Source organism: Benincasa hispida, chromosome 4 (genome assembly GCF_009727055.1).
Source record: "Benincasa hispida cultivar B227 chromosome 4, ASM972705v1, whole genome shotgun sequence".
NCBI lineage: Eukaryota > Viridiplantae > Streptophyta > Magnoliopsida > Cucurbitales > Cucurbitaceae > Benincasa > Benincasa hispida.
The window spans coordinates 42,141,122-42,153,469 of record NC_052352.1 but is presented as its reverse complement, the minus strand read 5'-3'; positions in this window follow the sequence as shown (position 1 = coordinate 42,153,469).

The window sequence follows — 12,348 nt, the reverse complement described above, 5'->3', positions numbered from 1 at the left end:
GATGGGCAATGTCTTGCTTCCATCATGTGTCAAGGCTGCTGGTGGTGCCATGGATGAGAGGTGGAGTAGTCTCTCTCGAGATCTATCTCCGGCGAGGTTCCGGTCGTCACTCGGAATGGAGAAGGAATGAAGAACTCTCAAGAATATATTCTCACGATTTCATCTGGATCACAAGGATCTACCCGAAGGCAGAAGCTCAGATGATTTCAAGTTGTGCTTTAAGGCTTTTATTTATAGAGCTCGATCGCCGACAGTATTAATAGTCCGTCTCTGAAATTCTGCTGCTAACGGCGTGATGGACCTACTCTGAATCTTTGCTACTAACGGCATGGTAGGTGAAATGTTAACATCACCTTTTGATACTTCCAAGGTATGCGTTCATGCTTGGTTTCTGAAGTATCATCACATTCTACCATCCTTGCATTCATCCCTCTATTATGGTTATTACTCTGTAGCCGCAACCTCTATGCGATGGACGCAAGCGGTTAATGGCCGCAATATCCTTGCGTCGAACGTATGCGATCGCCTCCATGATGGTGAGATTCGCTGCATGCGATCGATTCCTGCATTAGCTACAAAAATAGCCAATTGGACGTAGAATAACGAATAATAGTGGGTTAGACGAGATTTTCAATGCTAATCGACGCAAGCTTAATTTCTCATGAATTCTTAGTATAATCGTCACATATTCTACTTAACTGCCCTCATAATTCTAAATAAAAGGCTTATAATAACGTATATTTCTGCTCGTCATCAACGAACGCTTGTGTTGTTAATATATGATATTTACTTCACATCTTGTATTTTTGCTCAGTTGCTTGTTTTATTTGCTTTCCCATAAACCAATAAACATAAAATCCCTGGTTATCTATATGTGACTCAAGCATATATGTGGTGACATACAAGTGGATCATGTCTTAAGTGATAACCAAAATGGTCTGTAGTATATGGATATAGGAGGGAAACCTTATTCTGGTAACGCTACGGATGCGGCTGCTTTGTGGAATGGTCACAAGTGTTGTGACTTTGTCACAGATGGTCTGATCCTGATCATTCATGTTGGGGACATGCGAGCGGGGGCGTCCTATACAAAGAATTTGTTATAAGACCTTACCACGAAGTGTTAATGTCTCATTATATAACACCGTTCATGACAGAGACTTCACTTCACTAGGATGATCATAGGTAACATGACCTTAATCCTGAGTAAGTTGAGAACTCCTGCCATTGAGGGCGGTCCTTTGATTTGTATGGGTGCGAGTGGCCAGATCGCCGATTCAAGCTTACCATTTTGGGGATTTGTCTGATTTGGGAGCTGGGAAACTCAGCTACACAAGATGAAATTCACTCCTTTCTCGAGGCATGGGTAAGTAGATAGATAACTTCCTTAAGGGATGATTCTAGGGCTTGAACGATGTGGCGTCACACATCTTCTCTTGGCCCGAGAGGTGTTCACACATAGTTGGACTATGTTGTATTGTTTATTAGAGGAATCAGTGGTACTTAAGGAGTGAGATGTATGTAGATTGTATCAAACAGCGGAAGAACAAGGATCATCTAAGCATTCAAAATTCACTAATTTTGGCATAATATAAAGCATGCTTCTGCAGAAAAAATGGGTTTCAAGACATACCTCTTGTAGAACTTCTTCAAAGCCCCTTCTCCAGCTGCAATCTTCTCCATATCTTATTGTAGACCACCTCAAGATCTTCCCCACTATTCTCTTGGTGCTCTAGATTGAGTTTGTGGGACTCAAACAAGCTTTAATCAAGGGATGAAGGAGAATAGCTCACTACAGCGACCTTGTTGAAGAACCATCCTTCAAACCAAAATTTCTCTCAATATTCTATAAATTGCATGCCCGATTTTCACTCCAATATTCTCATTATTTGTAGACCAACATGCAAAGAGGAGAGTTGCATGAGTTGCAGCTCATGTTTGGAGAAGACAAGGCAAATTGGTTGCTTCATGTGTGAGCTACTTCAAAGATGGATAATGGAAAAACTCATTTTTCCTTTGTGTTTAGTTTTCTTTTCCTTTTTCAATTTTATCTAAAAATCAATTTTGATTTAAAAATCTATTTGATTTTAAAAATGAAAAATAAATTAATTTCATCAATTAATATATAAATAAAACTTAATTAATTTGATATCAAATATTAAATTAATTTTAACACATATTCATCTTTATATATTTAAATCATATTTAAATATATAAATTCTCCTTTTCCATTTAATTCTAAAATTAAACATATAATTATATCTCATATAATTACTAATTCCCTTAATTCTAATTTGAACGTTTCAAATTAACTTATCACGCATTCTAGAGCTAATCCGTTACGAGCTAGTAGGGGGACCTTGCGGACCTACAGATCATGGGCTCCAATGATCCGAGATTAATTGGCTAAACTCATTAGACCAAATTAATCCCCATTCGTTAACTAATGTGTCATTCCACTAAAGCCCATAGTTGCACTCCCCTCATTGTAGATATATTATGTCCACATGTTTTAACCATAATTAGCAAGTCGACCCTTCACAGGTTGTTCGTAATAACGGTTGGGTCAAATATCTGTTTTACCCCTGAGATTACGTCTTATTTCTCAAGTCCCTACTGATCCTCTAATGAACAACTAGTTTGTGATCCAATCACCAAACCAAACTCTTTCAGCCCAGTGAGAGGGTGGGGCCCTTTGTTCAGAACCTGAATTCAGTACTTGAGAGAACAACCTTTCTTCTATCCCTAAATCGGGTAGGCGTGAACTCTATCTTGCAAGGCTATAGCCCCAGCTATTCATCCGGTCTTATCCCCAAAATGGTAAGCTTATTGAGCAGTGCTGTTGGACTACTTTCACCGTTTGTAGATCTAAGGATAATCCCGAACAAACAGGGGTTCATAGCTAGCTCAGGATTAAGATCGAGTTAACCTAGGTCATCTAGGTGAAATAGTCAGTCTTAAATAGTAAACAACGTTATAAAGTAAGAGTGACTTATTTCTTGGTCCTGATCTCATGCAAACTCATTGCATAGGACGCCCCCACTCCTCATGTCATAACATGTACGAATAAGGATCACATCGTATGTAGCACTTTACAACTCTTTGTAACAACTACAAAGTAGGCCGCATCCAATGGTGTTATCAGAATAAGGTACCCAACCTCATTCATGTACCATAGATCATTTTGACTATTTACTCGAACCCGATCCACTTTTATGTCTCCACATAAAGTTCAAATACTCATACAATAGTCATGGGTCTTAGTTTATTGGATTTAGACTTTCATACAATTTATGAGATCAATAACAAGTATATTGATAATAGAAAATGTTTATCATTTTACAAACTACGAGTTTTTAGGACATAAAACCCAACAATGTAACTACAGGAGCAAAACGATAATTTAGCCCAACTGTACTTACGAGCATTTGTGAAGGATCATCGTACTCATGATTGGTTATATCTGATGGACACATAAATATATATGTGGTAAGAAGAGTTCAGTTGTTGGTCTTTAGTGGAATGCCTGACAGTTAACGGATGGTGGATCTCGTGGCTAAAGAGTTTAGTCAGCTATTCACGGACCGTTGGAGCTTCGAGCCATAGGTCTATTAGGTCCCCTCGGTAGCTTAGATAAAGTTGAGAACCAGTATTTGGGTTAATTTGAAATGTTCAAATTGACAAGAGGAAGTTTGATTATGATATAATTGGACTAGTTAATTATATATGATATAATTGGCTAAATGTATGAGATACATTATTTTGGAGGAAATTAGATATAAATATGATTTATATCAAGTAGAGGAGAAAATAATATAGTAGATATGTGATATCAAACTATAGGTTAAAAATATAATATGATTATATTTATTAATATTGTAATTGATTAATTATGTGATAATTAATCAAAAAATCACGTTAGGACGTGGGTTAGTGGGAATGCATCGGTTATTGTAACCGATGAATATGAAAATTTTTTTCATTTTGAATCGTGGTCTGAAAAAAGATAGATGATCGCCCTGGTGAAAATAGCCTATATGATAGTCACTCTCTGCATAAACGATCGTCCACCTCGTGCCTAAACGATCACACACTAGTTCCTACACGATCACATAGCTTCCTTAAACGGTCGTAGTGTGTGCCAAGTTTGCCAAACGATCGTATACCATTTCCTAAATGATCGTTTAGTAAAACCTACACGATCGTGTAGTTTCTCCTAAACGATAAGCTTCGTGTTATACGATAGCGCCTTTTTCCCTCCCACTTGCTTATCGCCTACACGATCTGGTCTTCTTCCTTCCTCTACCAAATTCACCAAAGGCCACGCTTTGGGTTCTCACTTTGAGAATACCTGGGGCTGTTTTCTGGTGGTGTCGTCCCCGTTGCGTTCGTGAGTTCGCGGTTGTTCGTGCTGTAGTAGTCGACGCATCTGTTCGGGCATTGGTTGATCGGGTAGAGGTTTCCACTGCATTGAGTTCCGAAGTTTTAAGAACGTCTTCAATTGGTTTGGCAACTCTCTCCCTCATTTATTTATTGTTCAAAGCATGCCTTTAATTGACTGTTAGTTTGCATAACTGTAAGTTTAAATGTATATTATTGTTTTTCGGTCACTGTGAAATTGGAGCGATCCGAACGCGCTCATGGAACTCTTCGGTAAAAGATCCTTCATAAATTCCATCTCGTGTAGCTATGTTCCCAGCTCCCTAGTCAGACCAATCCCCAAAATGGTAGGCTTATTGAGTTGGCTATCTGGTCACTCTCACCCATACAAATCAAAAGACCACCTTCATGAGTAGGAGTTCACAACTCACTCAGGATTCAGGTCATATCACCTATATGAAGGGACTCTATCAAAGAGTACCTACGAGCAGAAGCAAGATCGTTCCAAATTAATTGTGACAGAAATACAGCATTCACAAACATACATACAAGTTATGCATCTATTATCAAATTATGGCATGCTTTGAACAAATAAATACAAAGGAATGAAAGACTCACCTTTGAAGAACCTTTCTTCTATTTATCTCTCGCTCTCGTCCAGAACAGCCCTCTTGCTGTCGCTGCAACGCCAGGCCAAACGTTTACCAAATCTTGCTGTCGCTCACCATCGAACGGTCTTCTACACGAACAAGCAACAACTAGGACACCACCAATCAGTGACCTTGGTATTCTCGGAGTGAGAATCCATGAGGTGTGGGCTCTATTAGATTTGGTAGAGGGAAGGAGGAAACACAATCATATTCAACGACCAAGCAAGTGGGAGAGATCATGTATAGACGAGTGCTTTATCGTTTAGAAAAAATGCACGATCGTTTAGGTAATTGGGTCTGATTGTTTAGGTAATCTTGTTCTCGTGCGCAACCGTTTAGTAAAAGCTATAGATCGTTTAGGTAGATTGCGCGTGTACATGATCATTTAGGGAAACTTGAGCTATCGTGTAGGCTCTCGTTAGCTATACGATGGGTAGTGTACAACTTTGTGAAGCGATTATCCGATTCTTTTACAAAATGAAAACTATTTTCATTTTATCCTTCAATTATGAAAACTAAATGCAACCTCCCACTTACACGCACGGTTATAGAGAAAACCACCAACAATTATCTCATAATTATTTAATTATAAATAAATATAATAACTACCTTATCATATCATATTTATAACTTATAGTTTTAATATCACATCATATACAACATATAAACCGTAGTTCTTTTCTCCTTCACTTGATATAAATCATATTTATATCCTTTTTCTCCAATTAATGTATCTCATACATTATGTCAACTATATCATATATAATTGACCAGTTTAATCATATCATATATAATCAAACTACCTCTTGTCATTTTGAACACTTCAAACTGACCCAAAAACTGATTCTCAACTTGAATCCATTGAGCTACCAAGGGGACCTTATAGACCTGTGGCTTGAAACTCCAATGGTACGTGAATAGCTAACTAAACTCTTTAGCCATAAGATCTACCATCCGTTAACTACCAGACACTTCATTAAAGATCGACAACTGCACTCTTCTCACCACAGATATATTTCTGTGTCCATTGGATATAACCAGTCAGCAACATGATAACCCTTCACACATGCTCCTAAGTACAACTGAGCCAATTTACCGTTTTGCCCCTATAGTTACATCTAACTTCTTAAGTACCACTGATCCCTCTAATGAACAATACAACATAGTCCTACTATGTGTGGATACCTCTCAGGCTATGAGAAGGTGTATGGCGCCACATCGTTCAAGCCCCGAAATCAGCCCTTTAGTGAGCAATCTATCTACTTACCCCTGCTTCAAGGAAGGAGTGAATTTCATCTTGTGTAGCTGAGTTCTCAGCTCCCAAATTAGATGAATCCCCAAAGTGGTAGGTTTGAGTCGGCAATCTGCCCACTCGCACCCATGTAAATCAAAGGACCGCCCTTAAAGACAGAAGTTCCCAACTCACTCAGGATTAAGGTCATGTTACCTATGGTCATCCTAGTGAAGTGAAGTCTCTGTCATGAACGAGGTTATATAACGAGACTATAACACTTCATGGTCTGGTCTTATACAAAATCCTTTGTATAGGATGCCTCCGCTCGCATGTTTCCACATGAATGATCAGGATCAGACCATCTGTTGTAAGTCACAATACTTGTAACTCTCTACAAAGTGGGTCGCATTCATAGTATCACCAAGATAAGGTTTTCCTTCTATATCCATATACAGTAGACCATTTTGGTTATCACTTAAGGCATGATCACCTGTATGTCTCTACATACATGCTTAAGTTACAACGACAACCAGTGATCTTAGTTTATTGGTTTGTGGTAAAGCAATTGAAACATCCCATGTTTCATAGACAATAGTGAATAAAATATCATATATTATTACAGCAAAAACGTTTGTTCAATACAACGTTTACAAACTACATGACGCAATGAGAGTTTAGGGTATTAACCCCAACAATCTCCCATTTGTCCTAAAGCGAGTGGGGTGTACAATACAACTAGTACAAAACAATAAACTAGGGCACTAAGGCCCAGTACAAAAATCTCCCACTTACCCTAGTCTAGCCGCAGACGGTCCCGTAGACCCATGCTCTGAAGGTGACCCTAAAAAACTGTAGCCGTGAGAGCCTTCGTAAATGGGTTAGCAACGTTGTGCTTCGAAGAAATCTTCATGACTATCACGTCCCCTCGATGCACTATTTCATGGATGAGATGATATTTTCGCTCTATATGTTTGCCGCGCTTGTGAATTCTGGGCTCCCTGGAGTTTGCCACAGCACCACTATATTCACAATAGAAAGTGATGGGCCTAGACATGTATGGAACAAATTCCAAATCAGTTAGGAACTTCCTGAGCCAAACGGCCTCCTTAGCAGCTTTACAAGCTGCTACATTCTCAGCCTCCATTGTAGAGTCGGAAATGCACCCCTGTTTAGTGCTTCGCCACACTACAGCTCCTCCGTTAAGAGTGAACACCTGTCTCTTATACACATCTAGATGTGTATAAGAGACAGGGATTAGACTGATACCTACTAAAAATCCCTACAGTGTAGCAGATGTCTGGTCTAGTACAGAGCATCACATACATCAAAATTCCAAGGACAGATGCATAGGGGACCCCTCTCATCTCCTCAACCTCTTGAGGTGTCTTAGGACACATTTCCTTAGACAATGTAACTCCTGTCTCTTATACACATCTAGATGTGTATAAGAGACAGGTTCTTAACTGCAGTCAGTAGACCTACATCATTCCCAATGAGTAGGATATCGTCTACATACAACACTAGGAAAACTACTGAACTGTTGATGATTTTCTTGTAGACACAAGGCTCATCAACGTTTTGGTCAAAGTCGTACTATTTGATCGCAGTATCAAACCGAATGTTCCAAGATTGAGACGCCTGTTTCAGCCCGTAAATAGACCGATTTAGTTTGTAAACTTTTTACTCTTGACCTTCGGCTATGAACCCCTCGAGTTGCACCATATAAATGGTCTCTTCAAGATTACCATTCAGAAAGGCAGTCTTGACGTTCATTCGTCATATCTCATAGTCATAAAATTCAGCAATGGACAGAAGGATGTGAATAGACTTCAACATGGCAATAGGCGAGAAAGTCTCCTCGTAGTCGACTCCCTCCACCTGGGTATAACCCTTTGCCACAAGTCTAGCCTTGAAGGTTTAGATCTTCCCATCGGTACCTCGTTTACTCTTATAGATCCATTTGCAACCTATAGGTTTTACCCTATCTAGTTGATCTATAAGATCCTATACTGAGTTGAAGTACATCGACTTCATCTCGAGATCCATGGCTTTGACCCATTCATCTCGGTCAACATCCTTCATTGCCTTCTGATAAGACAACGGATCCTCAACCTCACCATAGGCTACCATAGCCAGGATTTCTATGAAACCCATATAACGAACAGGTGGGTTCGCAACCTTCTCACTACGTCGAGGTTCCTTCAACTCTTGAGGTGGAACTGATCTACCATATGAACTACCATCAACAACTCTTGTTGATGGAGCAGGCCCTTCAATAACTCTTGTCGAAGTTTCAGTAGTTTCGTTGGAAAGCTCACGTAACACGATCTTATTACGTGGACTGTGCTCTCTAATATGATCCTTCTTTAGGAAGGTAGCGTTCATAGACACAAACACTCTGTTTCCCATATGATCATAAAAGTAACCTCCTCGTGTACCTTTGGGGTAGCCTACAAAGAGACATAACCTCGAACATGGTTCCAATTTCTTTGGATTAGCCTCAAGCATATGTTCTAGGTAACCCCATATGCGAAAGTGACACAAACTAGCTTTACGCCCGTTCCACAACTCTAAAGGTGTTCTCGCAACACTCTTGAAAGGAACACAGTTGAGGATATACACTACAATCTCCACTGCAAAACCCCAAAAGGAGTCTGGTAAGGAAGCGTAACTCATCATCGACCGAACCATGTCCAAAAAGGTTCTATTTCTCCTCTCTGCTACACCATTTTGCTAAGGTGTACCTGGAACTGAAAGTTGGGAAACGATTCCATGTTCTATCACATAGTTCTGGAACTTCAAATCGAAAAACTCTCCACGCCGATCCAATCGAAGTGTTTTAATTCGTCTATCCAATGTATTTTCAACTTCAGCCTTGAACTCTCTGAACTTTTCATAGGATTCAGACTTCCGTTGCATCAAATAAACATACCCATATCGAGAATAATCATCAGTACAAGTGATGAAATACTTATAGCCTCCCTTGGCTCGCACATTCATCGGACCACAAAGGTCAGAACGCACTAACTCTAGAGGCTCTTTAGCTCGATAACCTTTTCCAGTAAAAGGTCTTTTAGTCATCTTGCCTTCAAGGCAAGATTCGCACACCGATAAAGATTTTTCCTCTAACTCGCTTAGAAGTCCATTCTTCACCAATCTCTCAATCCTATTGAGATTGATATGCCTTAATTAAAGGTGCCAAAGTTGGGCATTTTCCTTTGGAGAAACTTTTTGTCGTTTATTTTGAGTTACGACAGTTTTAAACATCTCTATGTTATGGAGGGAACTCGTTGCTAACGACCTTAGCACATTCAAGTTATTTTCCAGATTTGCTGAATAGATTTCAACTCCATCTTTATGAATAAACACTTTATTCAAATTAAAATTAAGAGTATAATTACACCGTATCAGACACTTTACAGAAGTCAAGTTTTGCTTTAACTCGGGAACTACATAAACATCATTTAGAATGATAAACTTATTTTGTAAAGTCAACTAGAGCGCTCCCACTACCATAACTAAGACGACGTGCCCGATGCCTACTTGCATCATCATCTCTCTAGCCTCAAGCTGCCACTAGGATCTAATCCCCTGAAAAGAAAAACAAACATGATTAGTGGTCCCATAGTCAATAATCCAGGCAGAATCATCATTCTCCACTAAACAGGTTTCCAAAACTAGTAAATCATATTTACCTTATTTTTTCTTGGCCTTAGCCTTCTTCTTCTCTGAGGATAATTCCTCTTCCAATGCCCATCCTGGTTGCAATGGAAACACTTTCCTTTGTTAACGGGCGCTGGTTGCCTTCCCCACTGGGCGAAAGGCTGTGGGTTAGCAGATGCCTTCCCCTTCCCCTTACCACCCTTATTCTGCTTCCACTTGGAAGTGTTAGAAGTAGAAGGTGCAGACTTAGTTCCTAAGGTCGAACCTTTGTGGAACTTTGATGATGAGGAAACATTTGCCTCATCAACATTCTTCTCCTTACTTTTTAGCAAGGATTGGAATGTCTACAACTCATTGAGGAGTGTTGTAAGGGTATAGTCCACTTTGTTCAGAATTGCATTACTGACAAAGTGCAGGAAGCTATCCGACAAGGAGTGTAGGATGATGCTAACCTAGCTGCCCTCATCGATGCGCGACCCATTCATCTCTGCCACATTGAAGTGGACTATCATGTTAAGCACATGTTCACGAACAGAGATGCCTTTCTCAATTTTGGAGTTGATGATGCATTTAAGAGCTTCATGCTTGAGCTGTCCAGACGGTTGTTCAAACATCCCCTGCAGGGACTCCATGATCTCAGTTGCTGAGACCATAGGCTCATGCTTCTTGGCCAAAACGTCATTAAGACTAGCCAAAATGTAAGCTCGGGCCTTCTCGTTCACCCGTGTTCAACGCTTATAGGCCTCCCAAACATTTTGAGTGGCATTTTGAGGTAGAATAGGAGGACACTCCTCCGTAAGGATGAACCATAAATCATCGATGATTAAAATGGTTGTGATCATGTGCTTCTAACTAGCGTAGTTTTAGCTAGTCAGTTTTTCAGCGCTTAATAGAGCTAATGTGGTTGTAGCCATAATTACGTTGCTGAAAAAACGAACAAACTTAATAAGTCTATGCAATACCACATTTTAACACCAATTTTAGTTTTAGTAAAATAGTTTCCAAGTACCCTAAGTGAAAAGACTTCTATTTCGCAATGATGCCCCAACGAGGTAGGACAAACATCACCGGTGGGGTGATCAGATGCCCCTTCACTGGGATGAGACACTCTCAACCATTAAGCAAAAACAACTCTTGTAACTGATCCTAACAGTCACCATTTTTTGGTCCAGAACTATTAACCTTTAAGTGTAACCCCTCATTTTCGGCCCTAGAGTCCTGCCCTAGTGCGCCCACCGTATGGAAAAAGCAAATTAGGACAAGAGACTAAAGCAACCTTATCCTATATAGGTGATTAGCCAAAGAATCGTGCAAAACTGCCATCCTATAAGGGGACACTCCCAGGGTGCCTCGAAGTGATGCACAAAAACGTAATCCAACCTAACGAGAGAGACCGTGGGATATGCTGTCACACGTCCCACTCCCACTTACTATGAACATTCTCTCCATTTACCTTGATATTGACCTACCCAAACACCATCCTTTAGTGAGGATACTCCCAAGGTGCCACGAGGCTGAGGATAGATCTCACAGTATGAACATAAAGGGAGAAACGCGAAGAGGTTTAAATAAAGTATCATATATCCAAGTACCTCCCACTGAATGTTCTATCTAAGGGTTCATTAACTTAGACCATCCGGCGAATGATTTTTATGTAAGTCAGTTTAATTTGTTAAAAAATAACTCTTTTCTTTGAAATTAAACAAGTTCAAGTAGTCTCATTAAGCTCTTTAACAGACTGTCCTCAAATTTGCATGCACGCATCAAATCTATCTAATTCACCTTTTCAGGTAGGTTCCCAAGTAGGGGTGTTACGTTTCCATCAGCTTAAGTAGCTGATGTGTTATTTTATGCGGTGAATTAATGAAAGGAGTTGCGGTGATGGAAAGTGCATTATGTAACAAGTTTTCTCAGCAGAACCCAAGTATAAATCCTACTGAGTTTCCTGGTAAGTCTAGGGTCGAACTCAGGGATTAAGGAAAACACTATACAGTAATAATTTTTAAGAAGACTTTGCGGTAACCAATAAATGAAGAGTTGTTAGGTTTTTGTTTGTGGTATAAAGTGTATGCGACGGAGTTAAGACAAAGGTTAATAATACGGAAGATGCGATGAATATGCAAGGGAACGGGTTGAGAAGGGGTTCAGCTAACACTTCCTAGGATTGCGTTCATGCTATGCGATCATGCAACATACATACAATAGCAAATCATCTCTCAATGCAAATGCTACAACTTCTAGTTTTAGAATGCATGCGATATATGCGATAAAGTCTATAGGACCTACACATAAGCCTCTATTCTTGTTTATGCGATGACAAATGACATACACACATACAAGGCGACCGCATAATACCATAACCTATCTCTAGGATGCATGCGATGCATGTTGGCAAACAGAGCTTATCTCTAAGTCCCTATC